Source organism: Oryctolagus cuniculus, chromosome 3, assembly GCF_964237555.1.
Source record: "Oryctolagus cuniculus chromosome 3, mOryCun1.1, whole genome shotgun sequence".
Classification (NCBI taxonomy): Eukaryota; Metazoa; Chordata; class Mammalia; order Lagomorpha; family Leporidae; genus Oryctolagus; species Oryctolagus cuniculus.
Genome location: NC_091434.1, coordinates 113,190,441 through 113,207,430, shown reverse-complemented (window position 1 = coordinate 113,207,430; position 16,990 = coordinate 113,190,441). Strand labels below are relative to the sequence as shown.

The 16,990-nt window shown below is 36.0% G+C and overlaps 1 protein-coding gene and 1 pseudogene across 4 annotated transcripts in view; both read right to left on the bottom strand.

Moving 5' to 3' along the window:
* DPP10 (dipeptidyl peptidase like 10) overlaps positions 1-16,990 on the bottom strand; it is a 1,559,001-nt gene that overhangs the window by 497,266 nt on the left and 1,044,745 nt on the right. The window lies entirely within an intron of this gene.
* Positions 1-16,990, bottom strand: part of LOC127491795 (rab GDP dissociation inhibitor beta pseudogene) — a 69,146-nt pseudogene that overhangs the window by 5,354 nt on the left and 46,802 nt on the right.

Sequence of the window (16,990 nt, the reverse complement as noted above, 5' to 3'; positions counted from 1 at the left end):
TAATATGGCGCTGAGAAGGGAGAAACAGCTTCTATACAGCTGCCTCCAGTTCAACCAATAAACTGTAGGACCTGCTCCTGATTGGAGGAGAGCAGCGTACTCGGCGTGTGGGTAGCAGAGTTGGGATTGGTGAAAGAGGACTATAAAGGAGGAGAGAGACAACATGCACGAGGAACATCTAAGGGGAACATCTATCTGAAGGAACACCTGTGCAGCCCCCGAGAGAGCCGGCTGGCAGTGTGCCGCTCCCCTGCAGAAGTGGGGAAGGTGGCAGGGGGCCCGCCCCTCCACGGAGGTGAAGGGACGGCAGCCAACCCGGGAAGAACCAGCAGCAAACCCGGGGAGGGCCGAGCAGACAAAAGAACAACGCAGGGTCCTGTGTCGTTCATCCACGAAGACGGGGAGCGACATAATGGTGCCGTGACTCGGATATGAAGCCTAGGCAGGGTTTAGTGTCGTTCCTCCATGAAGAGGGGGAGCGACACCTTACCATTCAAACATCATAAATTGCTTACACTTTGTTTTCTTTTTTATAAGTGCAAAGTTTCAAATTTAGGTCTGTATTTTATTTTTTGAAAGATTTATTTTGCTTATTTGAAAGGCACAGTTACAGAGAGAGACAGAGAGAGAGAAAGATCTTACATCCACTGATTCACTGTCTATATTACTGGACCATGCCAAAGTCAGGAGCCAACAGCTTTGCTGGGACCTCCCAGGTAGATGCAGGGACACAAAGATTTATGCCACCTTCTGCTGCTCAGGCACATTATCAGGGAGCTCAATTCTAACTGGAGCAGCCAGGACTCTAACCCATGCCCATATGGATGGCAGTGGCTTAACCCACTGCACTACAACTTTGCTCCTAAAATCCAATTGCAGTCTAAGATTCTTCTGCATGTGGATATACTGCTTTACTAACATCATATATTAAAAAGTCTATCTTTTTTCCAATGTATGGTCTTAGCATCTTTGTCAAAGATCAATTGACTGAAGATGTCTGGTTTTACTTCTGGGTTCTATGCCATTAGTTTTCCATTCTGTTTCATTTGTCTAAGCAACTGTTTTTATCCTAATATTATCCTGCTTTAATTACTTGTAATTTATTTTAATGTCAGGAAGTGTAATGCCTTCTGCTTTAACCTTTTAGCTCAAGATCATTTTGGCAATTCAGAGTCTTTTGTGGTTCCATAAAAATTTTATTTGTGTATTCTTCTATGTATTCAAAAAATGTCTTTGGGACTTTGATTAGGATTGTAGGAAATATGTAAATTCATTTGGGTAGTATGCATATTTTAACTATATTTATTTTTTCAATCCATGAAGATAGGAAATTATTCCATTTCTTTGTGTCCTTCTCAATTTCTTTCATCAATGTTTTATGATTTTCATTATAGATTTTTAATGTTTGTTTTTATAGTTATTAGAAATGAGGTTGATTTCTTGCTTCCTTGCTCAGATGATTCACTATTGTGTATAACTGCTGTTGATTTTTGTACACTGATTTTGTATCTTACATATCTTCTAAATTTATTAATTGTTTCTAATAGGTTTTTGGTGAATCTTTGTGTTTTGTTTTTAAGATCACATCACTTGCAACAGTGGCAATTTGACTTCCCCCTTTATGATTGGATTTTTTTTATTTTATTTTTTGCCTTTTATTTTTTTCCCTTCCTAATTACCCTAAAATTATCAGTACTATATTGAATAAAAGCAGTGACAGAGGCCATCCTTGTCTTGTTCTTAATCTTACAGAGAAAAAATTTACCTTTTTCCCATTCAATATGATGTTAGCTGTTGCCTTGTTATATATGGCCTACATTATATTGAGCTATGTTCCTTCTACATCAACTGTGGCCAGAGTTTTTATCATGAAGATTTTTAATGTATCAAGTGTCTTTCCTGCATCTATTGAAATGATTATATGATTTTTTCCTTCATTATTTGTTGTGGTATTTCACATTTATAAACTTGCATATATTGAACTATATTTGCATCCTAAGGATGAATCCTGTTTGATCATACCATGTGATCTTTTTAATGTGCTATTGGATTGAATTTACTAGTATTTAATTAAGGATTTGTCAATCTATGTTCATCAAAGATATTGGTCTGAAACTTTGGTTTTCATTTTGTACTTGTCTGTTTTTTGTATCAAAGAATGCCAGACTCATAGAATGAATTTGAAAGAATTTCCTCTTTTTTTCTGTTTTTTTTTTTTTTTTTTTTTTTTTTTTTTTTTTTTTTTTAACAACTTAAGGAAGATTTGGTATTAATTCCTCTTTAAAAGTTTGGTAGAATTCAGTATGTATGCCATCTGGCCCTGGAATATTTTTTGGCAAAACTTTTGTTACTGATTCAATCTCATTACTTGCTATTTTGTCAGCAATAGGTATTTTATTTTGTTCAATCTTGGTCAAATATATGTTTCCCAGAATCTGTCATATCTTATTTATTTTTATGTTTATTAATATAGAGCTAACAAATTTATGTATTTCAGAGACAATTCGAAGAAGACAACCATACATCCTTCCCTTTTTCTCTCCCTCCTTCAATTACTCTCCTTTCTTTCTTTTAAAAATTTTTGCAAGAAAATAATTTCAGGGGCCAGTGCTGTGGCAAAGCCAGTTAACACCAAGGCCTGAAGTGTCGGCATCCCATAAAGGCGCTGGTTTGAGACCTGGCTGCTCCACTTCTGACCCAGCTCTCTGCTATGGCTTGGGAAAGCAGTGGAAGATGGCCCAAGTCCTTGGGTCCCTGCACCCACGTGAGAGACCTGGAAGAAGCTCCTGGCTCCTGGCTTCGGATCGGCGCAGCTCTGGTAGTTGTGGCCAATTGGGGAGTGAACCATCGGATGGAAGACCTCTCTCTCTCTCTCTACCTCTCCTCTCTCTGTGTAACTTTGACTTTCAAGTAAATAAATAAATCTTTTAAAAAAAGAGAAAAAAGAAAATAATTTCAGTGTACTGCATAATCACTTACTTAAGACAGCACTAACTATATTAGTCAACAAGTAAAATGTAGAAAGACCACAGTTCTATGAGAGTATAAGCAAGGATTAAAGACAACAATCATATCAAAATATTTCCAGATTGTTCATATTCTGTACCACTACTACATATCAGGGAATGCATACATTTGTCTTTTGGAGACCAGCTTATTTCACTAGCATAATGGTTTGTAGTTGTACCCATTTTGTTGCAAAAGACAGGTTTTCATTATTTTTATGGCTGAGTAGTACTCTATCTATCATATACAACAAATTTTCTTTATCCAGTCATCAGTTGATGGACATATAGCTTGATTCCATATCTTAGGTACTGTGAATTGAGCTGCAATAAACATGGAGGTGCAAATAACACTTTCTTACGTTTATATTATTTATTTTGGGTAAATTCTCATGGGTAGGATGGCTAGATTACATGGTAGATATATTTTCAGATTACTTAGGAATATCCATAGTGTCTTCCATAATTGTTGTACTAGTTTATTAGCTTATATTTCCACCAATAGTGTATTATGGTACCTTTTCCTCCATATCTTCATGAGCATTTATTTTATTTTACTTGTGATTTTTGGATGATATCCATTCTAACTGGTGTGTGGAGAAAGCTTATTGTGGTATTTATTTAAATTTTCCTGACGGCTAGTGATCCTGAGCATTTTTCATGTGTCTATTATCCATTTGTATTTCATTATTTGAAAACTGTCTGTTTATGACCTTCTCCTATTTCTTAACAGGATTGTTTGTTTTATTGTGGATGGTTTTTGTGAGTTCTTTATAGATCCTGAATATTTATCTTTTACATGTTGCATAGTTTGCAAATTTTTCTCCCATTCTGTAGGTTGCTTCTTTACTTTGTTGAGTGTATCCTTTGCAGTTCAGAAGCTTCTTAGCTTGACGTAATCCTGTTTGTCAATTTTGGCTTTGATTGCCTATACTTCTGGGGTCATTTCCAAAATATCTTTGCCTATGTCAATGCTTTTCTGAGTTTTTGTTGTTGTTGTTATTTTCTCATAATTTGATGGTATCAGGCCATGGATTTAGATTCTCGAACCATCTAAACTTGATTTTTGTATAAAATGTATTGTAGATGTCTTGTTTCATACTTCTGTGTGCATAGATTCAATTTTCCCAACACCATTTGTTGAAGAGACTGTCCTTTTCCATGGATTGATTTTAGCTTCTTTATCAAAGATTATAGCTGTATGGATTGCTTTCTGGGGTTTTTATTCTGTTCTGTTGGTCTGCACATCTGTTTTTGTACAAGTTCCAGGTTGTTTTGATTATTACTGCCCTGTAGTATGTCTTGAAATCTGGCATTGTGATGCCTCTGGCTTAGTTTTCGTTATTTAAGATTTCTTTAGCTATTCAGGATCTCTTATGTTTCAATTTGAATTTTTGCTATTTTTCCAGATCATAAAAGAGTTTCATTGGCATTTTGATTGGGATCATATTCAATCTGTACATTGCTTGGGGTAGTATGGGCAGTTTGATGATATTAATACTTCTAATCCATAAGCATGGAAGATTCTTCCAAATTTTTGTCTTCTTCTATTTCTTTCTTTAATGTTTTAGAATTTTCATTAGAGGCCTTTCACATCCTTACTAGGTTACTGAATTTGCTAACAAATAGTTCATAGCAATCTCTAACATTCTTTTGCTTTCTGGTGTGTCAGTCACAATGTCACCATTTTCATATCTATTTGTGAATTTTCCTTTATCTTTGTTAGTCTAGCAACAAGTTATCAACCTTATCTTTTCAAAGAATTGGCTATTCATTGCTTTTTTGTAGTTTTTTAATCCCTTTGTAATTTATTTCTACTCCAAGTTTTATTTTGTTTCATTCTGCCAATTTTGGATTTGGTTTATTGTTGTTTTTTTCTAGTTCCTTGGATTGCAGTGATAAATTATGTATTTGAAACATTTCTGTCTTATTGATACAGGTTTTTTTTTTTTTTTTTTTTTTAGGGGAAAGGGCTTATTGAGGGAAAACCCAACAGATCAGAGGGAAGAGGTGAAGAAGGTGAAGAAAGAGAAGGAGAGACAGAGAGAGAGAGAGACACACAGATCAGGAGACAGAGAAGAGAGAGAGAGCCACATGTTCACAAACAGGTCCTTTTAAAACTTTGCCAGGGGTGGGCAGGAAAGAAGGAGCAGCAAATCCCATTAGGATGGGAGTGAGACTGACACCGATGGTTGGGCCATGTGGCCACCTGGCTTCCAGCAATAGCAGCGAGGGCTGGAGCCTAGGATGGTGTCAGGGTGTAGATTGTGCCATTGATAAGACTATGCTATTTTACTAACATTCCCCCCTTTTGTTTTTTTTTATAAAGCAGCAGTTGTATGGGATTACATTAGTCCCAAAAGTCCAGGAGAAGCAGAGAGATGATGATCTGTCTTTAAAGCTACTTCCTGCTGACGTAGGGCACTGAGGTACTCTTCGCTGGCATGGGGTGATGTCTCAAGCCACTGATACAGCTATTTATTTCTATAAACTTCCCTTTTAGAATTGCTCAAGCTATATCCAAAGGCTTTTGTGTGTTGTGTTTCCATTTTCATTTATTCCAAGACAATTTTTCATTTTCTCCATTGTTTCTTCTTTGATCCATTAGTTTTCAGAAATATGTCATCTCATTTCCATAAATTTATGTAGTTTCCAAGATTTTGTATATGCTTCCTGTTCTTTCACATTTTTTTGCAACTAGTGTCCTCCAATTTACAATACGGGAAGAAGAGTCAGGTTATCCACATTCTTATTTCATTATCTTGTCATTGTCTTATAGAAAAAGGAAATCGCCTCCACTTTGGTGATTAAAAAAAAGTTTCCTTCTCTTTCAGCATGATCCCCTTTCCAACTCTGAAAGAATATTGAAATTAGCATTGATGCAAGACATCAAATGTTTATTACTAGGAGAAGATTCTAAGATACACAATCTTGAAAAAATTATGTAGTGTCTCCAAAAATGGTAAAATGGAAGGAAAGATATTCTTTAATAAGAGGCACTATGTTAAGTATTCATTATCTTCAGCATTTGAATTCAAATCAAAATCATTTTAATACCTGCAGCAGAATCTGCAATTGCCCATTATATATTCATCCAGTTACGTTTTATGTATGTCACTTGTCATCTCATTGAATTTGGCAAGCCCATTGCTTCTCTCCTGAAAGCAGTCAATTAGAAAAATGGAATGAAACTCTTCAAGGGCTGCACCACTGTCCAGTTGGTTTCTCTTGTAGCCCACTTTCTCTTCTGTGCATTTTGCTGTCCTTTGAACATAATCATGGGATTACTTCCCCAGAAAGCACCCGATGCACTTACAAGGCATCATCTTCTTCCTCCATTCATTGCTCAATTATGATACTACTTTTTTCCAGTCACTTGATTATGCACATATTTTACTTTTCAGATCCCTTGGGCAGAGCAAAATATTCCTCAAAAATAGCCCATTAGTTCAGACTCACCACAGTTCCTTTCTACAGCCAGTAGAATATAAGCCATTAGTTAGACCCCCAAATCACTCAGATTGACCTTAGCAATAAAAAAGATGGCTTTTAATCTAAGTGACTGGTGCCAATAAAATCAAGATCCATATATTGCTACATCTATCAGCTACTAAGATCTGTCTTTTAAATATGCTTGTAACAATCTAATTAGATATGTATGCAGATGTGTTATTTCATTATTCTTGATTTTATTGTACATTTATCCTTTCCTATTTGTATTTAAAACACTTCTTACTAGACAAAATATATACAAATGTAAGGCGACAGAAAAGTAAAAAAGTGAACAGAAAACAGTAATTTAATGAAACAGACTTCTAGGAGCCACAGCAATAGTTCATTTCATTTAAGTTTATTTTTAATAGTCTTTATCTGTTGAGAAGTAATCAACACTACACTAAAGGAGAATAATATGTGATTAAAATAATAATATTCTCAAATATACAACATTATATATTGCAAAGGTATTGGATTACATATTCTAATTCAATCAGGATTTTCAGTACATTTTCAGTACATTTGTGTTTTCAGAAAAAAAGCTGAATTCTGTTGAATGTAAAAACTAATGCTACAGAAAACATAAATGTTAAATGTAGTAATACTATTATTTTTATTATATTGGCAAGTGGAAAAATTGAATACATTTAGGATTTTTTAAAAATGTATTATTTTCTTTATTTGAAAGGCAGTGAGACATACAGAGAGACAGACTGACAGGGGGAGAGTTCCCATCTGCTAATTCACTGTCTACAACAGCCAGGATTGGACCAGGCTGAAGTCTGGATCTATGATCTCAATCTAGGTCTACATGATTGACAGTACCCCAATTACCTGAGCCATCACTTGCTTCCTCCCATGATGCACATGCACATTAGCAGGAAGGTGAAACAAAAGAGGATCCAGGACTCAAGCCCAAGCAGTCATGAAATCAGATGTGGCAAAACCACTGCACTAAACATCTACCCCTAGAATTGCTTTTAACAATATTGAATGCTGGTTGCTATAGTCATCTTTGAAAGGCATGTTTTCTATCATGATGTCTCATCACCTGGCTAGTTGGCTTCTGGCCAGATTGGAGGAAGATTATAAAGACTCCCAATGGACTGAGGTTCTGTCAATTTCAACAATGATTTTGATTAGATTCTGAATCATCAGGTCCTGAAGTTTCTTTGTGCCAGAAGATGTTAGTATTTGGCAGCTAACTGTCCCTGAGGAGTCTGGCTTACTGAGATATGCAAATTATAGTTTCTTTTTTTTTTTTTTTTATAAAATCAGCCTTTGCCAAAGACAAATCAATAAAAGTTACAATAAAAAATGATAAGCAAATATAACATTCACTATATATATTGCTTATGAAGACAATTGTAATAAAATAAAATAACCATACTTCTCAAATATTGCTTTTTCAACTAGTATCAGTGGGCAATTCAGTAGTGTCCCCTTCATCTATAAGGGAAATATTGCAATACTGCCAGTGGACACTTGAAGCTGTAGATGGTAGCAACCACCCGCTCCACATAAATATTATATTGTCTCCTATATACACCTACCTATATAAAGTCTTATTTATAAATTATGTGCAGTAAGAAATTAACAATAAAGTAGGAAAATTATAAAAATAAAATTTAATAGTATCACTAGCATCTCTATTCTTGTACTGTGAGGACGTTATTGTGTAAAGTAAGGGTGGTTTTTTGAATACAAGTATTAGACAACTCCCAAGTGACTGATGGGCAGACAGTGCATATGGTGTGAGCAGTATGGACAAAAGGATGATCCAAACCCCGGGCAGCATGGAGAGGTTCAGTGTGTGATTTCATCACATAAATCAGAACACCACACAGTTTATAAAACAGAAATTGATTATTGCTAAAATTTTTCATTGACTATTTTCAGAGTGTGGCAGACAGCAGGAAAGCAAAATACAGAGAGCAGTAATAAGGCAAAGCAACACTAGTAAAACACTTAATTGTACAGCATAACATGCTATCTCTCTCTCACTTAGTGTTCCTTATGAAATTTATGATGCTTCATGTTTAAGTTCAAACTCATTTAATTAGTCCTTTCCTCAGTTTTCTCCACCACTAACACAGACAAAATGATTCTTTTCCTCATATTTCATTTCCTCTACAGAAATTTTTCACAGAGAGGGGAGCTATCTATAGATAGAAAATTTCTATTTCAAGTTATGAATTTGTATTGTGTTTTATACATACACAATTATAAAAACATGAATATGTCAATAGAATTATCATTAGCAATTGAGTGTCTTATTTCTAATGATAATTTTTCAAAATAGTTGTTTTCTAGATCTACAGTAAGACAACCCTAGATGGTATATGTACAAATAAAGTAGTCACAGTAGCCACATTTGGCTACTGAACACTTCAAATATGGTTTGTGTGAACTGGAATATTTTATAAGGTTAAAATGAGAACTATACTAGAGAATATAAAGTCTATAAGTAATAGTTTTTATATTAGTTATTTGATGAAACTAGCATATATATTAAGTCAATGAAATTATTTTATTAAAATTAATTTGGCCTGTTTTATTTTCTCTGTGTGGTACTTGTCAATTTTGAGATTCGTATTGAAGACTCACAGTACATTTAAATTAGGCAACAAGGCTCTCATACCACAGAGAGGATGCTTTCAGAACTGGCCAGACATTGTAAGGAAGGGCCCACTGAAAGGATTTCACTGTCTCAACAGTAAATTGTTTTAAAATGTGGAATAAATTTCAGGGCCTGTGCTGTGGCGTAGAATGTTCAGTATCCTACAGTTTATGCTTCCCATATGGGTGCCTGCTCAAGTCCTAGCTGCTCCACCTCCGATTCAGCTCCCTGCCAATGTGCCTGGGAAAACAGCAGAAGATGGCACCCAGATGGCTCCTGGCTCTGGGTTGGCCCAGCCCACACCATTGCTACCATTTGGGGAGTGAACCAGTGGCTGGAAAATCTCTCTTTCTATGTCTCTCCCTCTCTGTCTGTAATTCTGACTTTCAAATCAATAAATAATTTTTTCAAAAATGTGGAATAAATGTAAATAAATCTGAGGAAATCTTTCTTTCTTTCTTTCTTTCTTTCTTTCTTTCTTTCTTTCTTTCATGACAGGCAGAGTGGACAGTGAGAGAGAGAGACAGAGAGAAAGGTCTTCCTTTTGCCATTGGTTCACCCTCCAATGGCCACCGCGGCCGGCACGCTGCGGCCAGCGCACTGCGCTGATCAGAAGCCAGGAGCCAGGTGCTTCTCCTGGTCTCCCATGCGGGTGCAGGGCCCAAGCACTTGGGCCATCCTCCACTGCACTCCCGGGCCACAGCAGAGAGCTGGCCTGGAAGAGGGGCAGCTGGGACAGAATCCGGCGCCCTGACTGGGACTAGAACCTGGTGTGCCGGCGCCGCAAGGCGGAGGATTAGCCTATTGAGCCACAGTGCCAGCCGCAAATAGTTCTACACTAAGAAACTGATAGAGACATAAATTTATATAATTTTAATTCTTGTTTTTTAATCTAATTAATGCACAATATCTAAATTGACATACTGGATCTTATTTATTCTCTTCATTTTCAATACAATTTTTTTTAAAAGATCTACTTATATATTTGAAAGGAAGAGTTAAAGAGAGACAGAGACGGAAAGACAGAGAGAGAGTTTATTTAGGGTTTAAAATATTTTTAAAAAGCTAGATTATAAAGATGAACTGTGACTGTGTGTTGATCTATATCAAGCCATTTCCTGAACCACAAGGACAGAATTAAAGTCATAGGAAATGAAGAGCTATAGGCAGAATTTTTCCTTAAGTTTTCAGTTTTCCAACAATTTTTGTTTGTTGAGTAAATAATTTTGCATTTTTCAACAGGATAATGCATATTCTTGTTACAAAGAATATCAGTTCGTATAGTCACACAGACTTCTTACCTAAACCACCAAGCCAAGAAAATTCCCAAATGAAAATTCTTTCCCAAATACCCATGGTTGAAATAAATAACTAGTACTAAATTACATTCACTTAGAAGAAAAAAAACTGACTCAAACTTGAGAACTCTGTATTGCCTGTGCTATAAACATCAACATAACAATTTATCACACTAAGGTATTTCCCTTCTGTTTCTCACAGTAAATAATCCTTGGAAGGACTGATGTCACCTCAAAATAACAGAACTCATTAAACTACTTTGCACCAACAATTTTCTCCCTCAAATGCATGTGAGTTTGCTAAGGAATCTCCCATAGTGGCTGCCACAGAGCAGTCACTTCTCATCTGCTCTAGGAATAAAACCAAGTGAGTTGGAGGAGCTATTTATATCACCTAATCTATATGAGTGAGAGGGAGCTTATACACTTAGAGATGGAAGAAAATTTTCACGTTTAAAGAGGCCCTGAAATTGACACCCTTATATTTTAGCAAGTGTGGAAAATTATGAATCCATATTTAATTTAGTCCTTCATGGAATTCCCTCCTATAATTTTCGCTATTTGCTTAAGTCTAATTTATTCAAATTAATTTAAGCAAATTGATATGGCTGAAGATCATTTTCAGGCTTGCCTTCCTAGGAATAAACACAGTGAGAAATTTCTTAACTGTACAAACATGCTAAGAATTTAATAAATAATTGTTGAATTAACGGCACTTGAGAAAGAGAAGGAGGGGTGGGAAACAAGCCACAAATATAGACAGAGGCAGCACATTACCAGCTAAAAATGTGACTGCTGTCTTCTGGAACAGAGGCAGCAGCAACCTTCTGTTGCCACAGCTTCTGACTTCAGATTAGCCCAGGGAGAGATGTTACAGATCAGATCACACTAGCAGTAAAATTAATTATGTATTTTTGGCTTCTATTTTTACCTGCTATTGTGAATTCCTCCTGTCTGCTGAGTCATTTCTTAATCATCTGATATTTTCTTAGAACTATGAGATGTATTCCATGTCCTTTGATACCTGGTATTTTCCCCATCATCTATTCTGGCCCACCGACTGAGATTTTGCCTTGAAATTCCTGCTGTCACAGAGAAGCTTGCTGTTGCCTCTCAAAAATCACTCCTGCCACTGATCCCTGGAAAGGAACCAGGGCCACTCTCCTTTTTGATCCCAGGTTTCTGTCTCAGGGGGAGATCTCCGTGACCGGTCTTTGCTTTCAGGAGTAGCTGTGATGGTCTTCTCAAAAAACAAAAGCCGTATTTGCAGTTTTTTCGGAGCTTCACTGTGTGCAAGTAACATGTCTTAGATTGAAGAGGCAAAAATCCCACCCTGCCTTTGTTAAACTGCTTGACAGACATCCTGCAGTATTGCTTTTGAGCTTTATGCCTTATTCTATCTGTAGCGAAAATGGCCCTTTACTGTCATACCCAGGCTCTAATTCCTTCATGTCTCCTATATGAAGACTATGTCAGTGAAATACACGACTCAGGGATATTTGGTTACGTGTGCAATGCAAATCCTGACCTCATCCGAACATCTTTTGTATAAAACTCCATCCAACATAGATTCTGTTTTGGGCCAAGTCACAAAAAACTTACCTGCATTAAATATAGTTTTCTTCTAGGACACACCTCATTCTTACATGGGAAATAGACTCACAGTGGTATATTGTCACCAATAGGCCCAACACTTCAGAATCCCATGAAAACAGCCATTTTACGTATGAACGGTATCAGTCTAAAAAATTCAGAATCAGATTTCAGCGGCAGGTCTATTGAATTGCTTGGAAGCTCAAGGCAAGTCATTTAAGTTCTCTAATTTTTCATTATTTCCTTGATATTTTTAGTGAGTGGAAGCAGACCCCTGCAAAGTAGTAGCCAGTCACTAAGTTCCATCAATTGAATTGAAAGACTAAAGAAGTCCAACATCTTCAAAACATTATGTTTCGCTTCTGGCATTGTTCTCAAACAAGTCTTAGTATCTCCAGCCCTTTTTGAGATTTTTCCATGAAGAATGAGTTGAAAATCTCATTAGTCAGAGTAGAAGGCATTTGTTAGGATATTAAAGTGCCTTCACAGTAGCAATCATCCATGATCCATTCCCTCCTGGCCCCTACCTTTCCATTTCAGTTCTGTTCTGCATTATCTACAAAAACAATCAATTTTTTTTTTCTCAGAAATCTCACCTTCTTTCTTGCACATATGCTTGTTATACTAGTCGTAAGATCAACATTAAGGAGAGAAATAGAAAATTCTTGTAAGGTTTAGGTGAACTCATCCTTTGTCCCAATATCTGCATTGCATCATAAGGCATTTGCATGTCACTATTGTTAAAGTGATATGTTGATATTAAAATACAGAGTCTCTCTGAAACACCATGGAAAGAATTTGTGAGTAGCTGGGCAGAATTTGGGTGTATCATGTAAAGAACCAAAATATCTTGTAAAATTGCCAAAGCTTTGCCTTTGCCACTATAATTTACATTTGACATTTTTCATAAAGTGTATTCATCTGAGTCAAAAATACTTCCATAAAATATTCTTTATACTTTAGTTAAAAATAGTAGGTGTTGGGGGCCAGCACTGTGGCATAGTGGGTAAAGCTGTCACCTGCAGTGCCCACATCTCATAGGGATCCGGTTCAAGTCCATGCTGCTCCACTTCTGATCCAGCTCTATGCTATGGCCTGGGAAAGCAACAGAAGACAGTTCAAGTCCTTGGGTCCCTGCACCCATGTGGGAGACCCAGAAGAAGCTCCTGGCTCCGGACTTCGGATTGGTCCAACTCCGGCTGTTGCAGCTATTTGGGGAGTGAACCAGTGGATGGAAGACCTCTCTCTTTTTCTGTGTCTGCCTCTCTGTAACTCTGCTTTTCAGATAAATAAATAAATATTTAAAGAAAAATAATAGATGTTGAGACCAGCATTGTGACAAAACTGGTTATAGCAGCACCTTATGTCAGTGTACTGATTCAAATTCCAGTTACTCTACTTCTGATGTAGCTCCCTGCTAATCCACTTGGGAAGGTGGCAGAGAATGGCCTGAGTACTTGGGTCCTTATCAACCGTGTGGGAGACCAGGAGGGATTTCCTGGCTGCTTACCTCAGCCTGGCCCAGACCTGGCAGTTGTGGTTATTTGGGCATGAATCTACAGGTGTAAGATCTTCCACTTTCTGTCTCTCCCTCTTTCTCTGTCACTCTAATTTTTAAATAAACAAATCTTTAAATTAAAAAAAAAAACATGATTTATGACTATATACAGTTATAATAGGAAAGTTCTAGAACCCCAAAGAAGAGTCAGCCAACTATCACATTATTAATATAGTATGTAAGCAAGTAGTAGCCCTATTTTTTGTTCTAAATATCACAAGGTAACATTTTAAAGATTTCATATTTAGTTTTTTGTTTTCTATAAAATTCAAGCACCATGTATATTTTGGAGGTAAAATTGAGTCATTTAAGTCAAAGGAGCAGATATATGATGTATTATTAAATAATTTGTCTTTAACAATTTGGATACTATGATAAATTGAACAAAGCATTAAATCATGAAGCTAATAGTGGGCTTTATCTCTTAATACCACTATCAGTATTGGAGAGTGTAAACTATATGTATAACCTCTGCCATCCATCTTAAATGAAATGAGTCTCATTAGTTGCCTTTGAATGGAATTGCTGTCTGATTTATATTCATTCACTCTCTGAATGATACTATATTTTCCTAATGCTTGCATCAGCATGGACTCAAGGGGCATTGATCAACTGTAGAGAGCATCATTTACATTTACAGTTATTATAGGTTTCATATGTGTCACAGCAATTTTCTAGAAGACACAATAGCTCAGCATCTATTTGTAAGATTATCTGTTTCTAAATTGTACAAATGTGACCCTTTCTTAGACAACTGATTCATATGTTTTTGTTTTCTCCTCCAATACCCAATATTCCTTCCTCTTCCTTACATTCACCTGATAGAATTATTTCACAAAGAAAATTGAAGCAATGAAGAGAGTGTTGTTTCATGCTACCAGCATCTGGTATATGTACCTGTTTCTATGAGTTCTGTGCTCCAATTTCCTGTTTCTATAAACTATCTTGCTCTACTCTGTGAAAATATTTCTTCTTGGGATTTAAATCTTCTCCTTTCCATCTCCTCAAGGACACAACACTAACAATTACTGTCTCTTTCTTGAATAAATATTGGTCTCTTTACTAGCTCATTCATATTAGCTTACAGCTTGGAAAAATACATCTAATTAAAAAAATTCAGTAGATCTCACATCTCTCCTCAGCCACAGCTACTTCCCCATTCTTACTATTATTCTTTTCACCAAAATTCCTTGAAAGAGTTTTTTTTTTTTTTTAATTCCTCTCCTTTCATTCTCCTTTGGTTCTGCCTCAACCAGTCATATACTGCTCTCTGGAAATTCAAAGACAATGATGACTTCCATACGACTATTATCAGTAGTCTGCTTTTCAGCAGCATTAATATAAGTAATCAACCCTTCTTTGAGCCACCTTCTTCATTTGAATGCTGAAACAAGACTTTCTCATGCAATGGCAAGGCTTAAATGTCAACTATGTGGTAAAGACTCAAATATTTATGTCTGTTGCCTAGAATTCTGGCTTGTATTTAAAGACTATGTAATATCTCCACTGGAATGTTCTATAGGCATCTAAAACCTAAACATGCTGTAATGGTCAATTTTATGTGTCAGCTTGATTAATTTGTGATGTCTCACTGGTCAAATGCTAGTCTAGATGTTACAGTGATGGTATTTTTAGATACCTTTAATTTTTAAATTAGCAGACCTTGTGAAAAACAAATTGCCCCTCATATTGTGTGTGGGACTTATACAATAATTTTAAGTCTCAGGAGAAAACAATGATGTTCTCTGAAAGAAAGGAATTCTGCCTATAGACTGCCTTCTGACTTGAGAATTCAAAAGGAACTACTGCTAGAATTTCTAGCTGGGTGGTCTGCTCTGCAAATTTTGTATTTAGGCAAAAGCGGAGATATCTATAAATACATGTTCCTGATCTTTTCCCCAAACTTGCTTTTCCCACATCTCCCATTCTTAGTAGGAATGCAATATTCCTCTATTTAATTTGTCAGACCAGCTGAATCCAACAAAAAATACAAGTGGGTCATCCTTGAATTCTCTAACTGTTGGGAACTCCTGTAATCTCTGCCTTTCAAATGACAGACTCTGGCTACCTGTTCTCACACTCTTAACTTTCAGCGGGATTACTGAAGCTACTTTACTTAAATGAACATTATCATTGTAAGAATACGTAGCATAACCTCAAAGCCAATATAACATAGAAAAAACAACCTAAGCAGTCCTACTAAGGCAAGACTGACCCTTGTCACATATCCTGGAGGCAATGGTCATCACAAATAGCCAGAGTGAATTTGTTCAACTGTAACAGTTAAAAATAAATGGCTGGCATGACTGCACACCAATCAAATACAGGTGATTTGATTGAAAATTTAACAAAGACTATTGTGTTATTATAACAGCATAGGAAATGAAGTAAGGTGTCACAAATTCTGAGACAGTATCAAGTGAATGAGGTTAAGACTAAGGGTCCTAGAAGTAGGCTGCCTAGATTCCTGCTTAGGCTTTGATACTTATTGCATGTGATCTTGGATAATATTGACCTCCTTTGCCTCTGCTTTCTAGTATATAAAATAAGTAACACAAAAAACTAATTCACAGATTAGTATAAATCAAAAGGATTAAGATATGCTAAGCATATATATTATTATAAGCATATCATTGTGATATGAAGATACTAAAAACTGAGGAAAAATGCAAGTGAAAGTTTAATTTATTTTGATGAAAAAGTTTTTGAAATGTATGCACAGATTTTCACATTATATATTTACACAAGCTTTTAAACTATTCCTCCTAAACATTTCCATGAACTTTTTGAACTTTCCTTGTAATTATTATTAATATTAAAGTAAATGACTATGATATATTAATATATATTACATATGTAACTCTTTTTCAAAATGCATGTTATTTCCCACTCTTGTTTAAATTGCACCCCTCTCTCATTTCCGTAAAAAAACATATCTCTTACAAAGAAGCTGACATCACTACCCAAGAACCAAGAGAGATGATATTTTTTCTACTATTTTGGACATTTACAATAAGCAACCCTGTGTTTTTTTTTCTGGTGGTCTCTTGACAACTTATTTTATACAGCGCCACAAATTTAGGAAAGCCGTGCATCAATACTGGGAGCTCTGACACATTTGTAATGGGGACCACTTAAATTCAATCATATGAAGCTGTGTCCAACACCAGTGCTTCATAAAAAAAAAGCTAACATATTAAGTACAAGTGGAAATGACAGAATTTGATACCTGTTTTTGAGCTTTGGAATAAGTTTCCAAAATGTTATATAAAATGGTCTACAGGAAATCAACAGATGGCAAAGGGCATGCCCTACTCTGGCATAGTGTCTGAAAAAACAGCCCTTCCTAGGATGAAATTCTCAAAATGTCCTCAGAGAAGTTTAGTCATTGCTATTAGAAATTGCTATTCCACTCACTAGG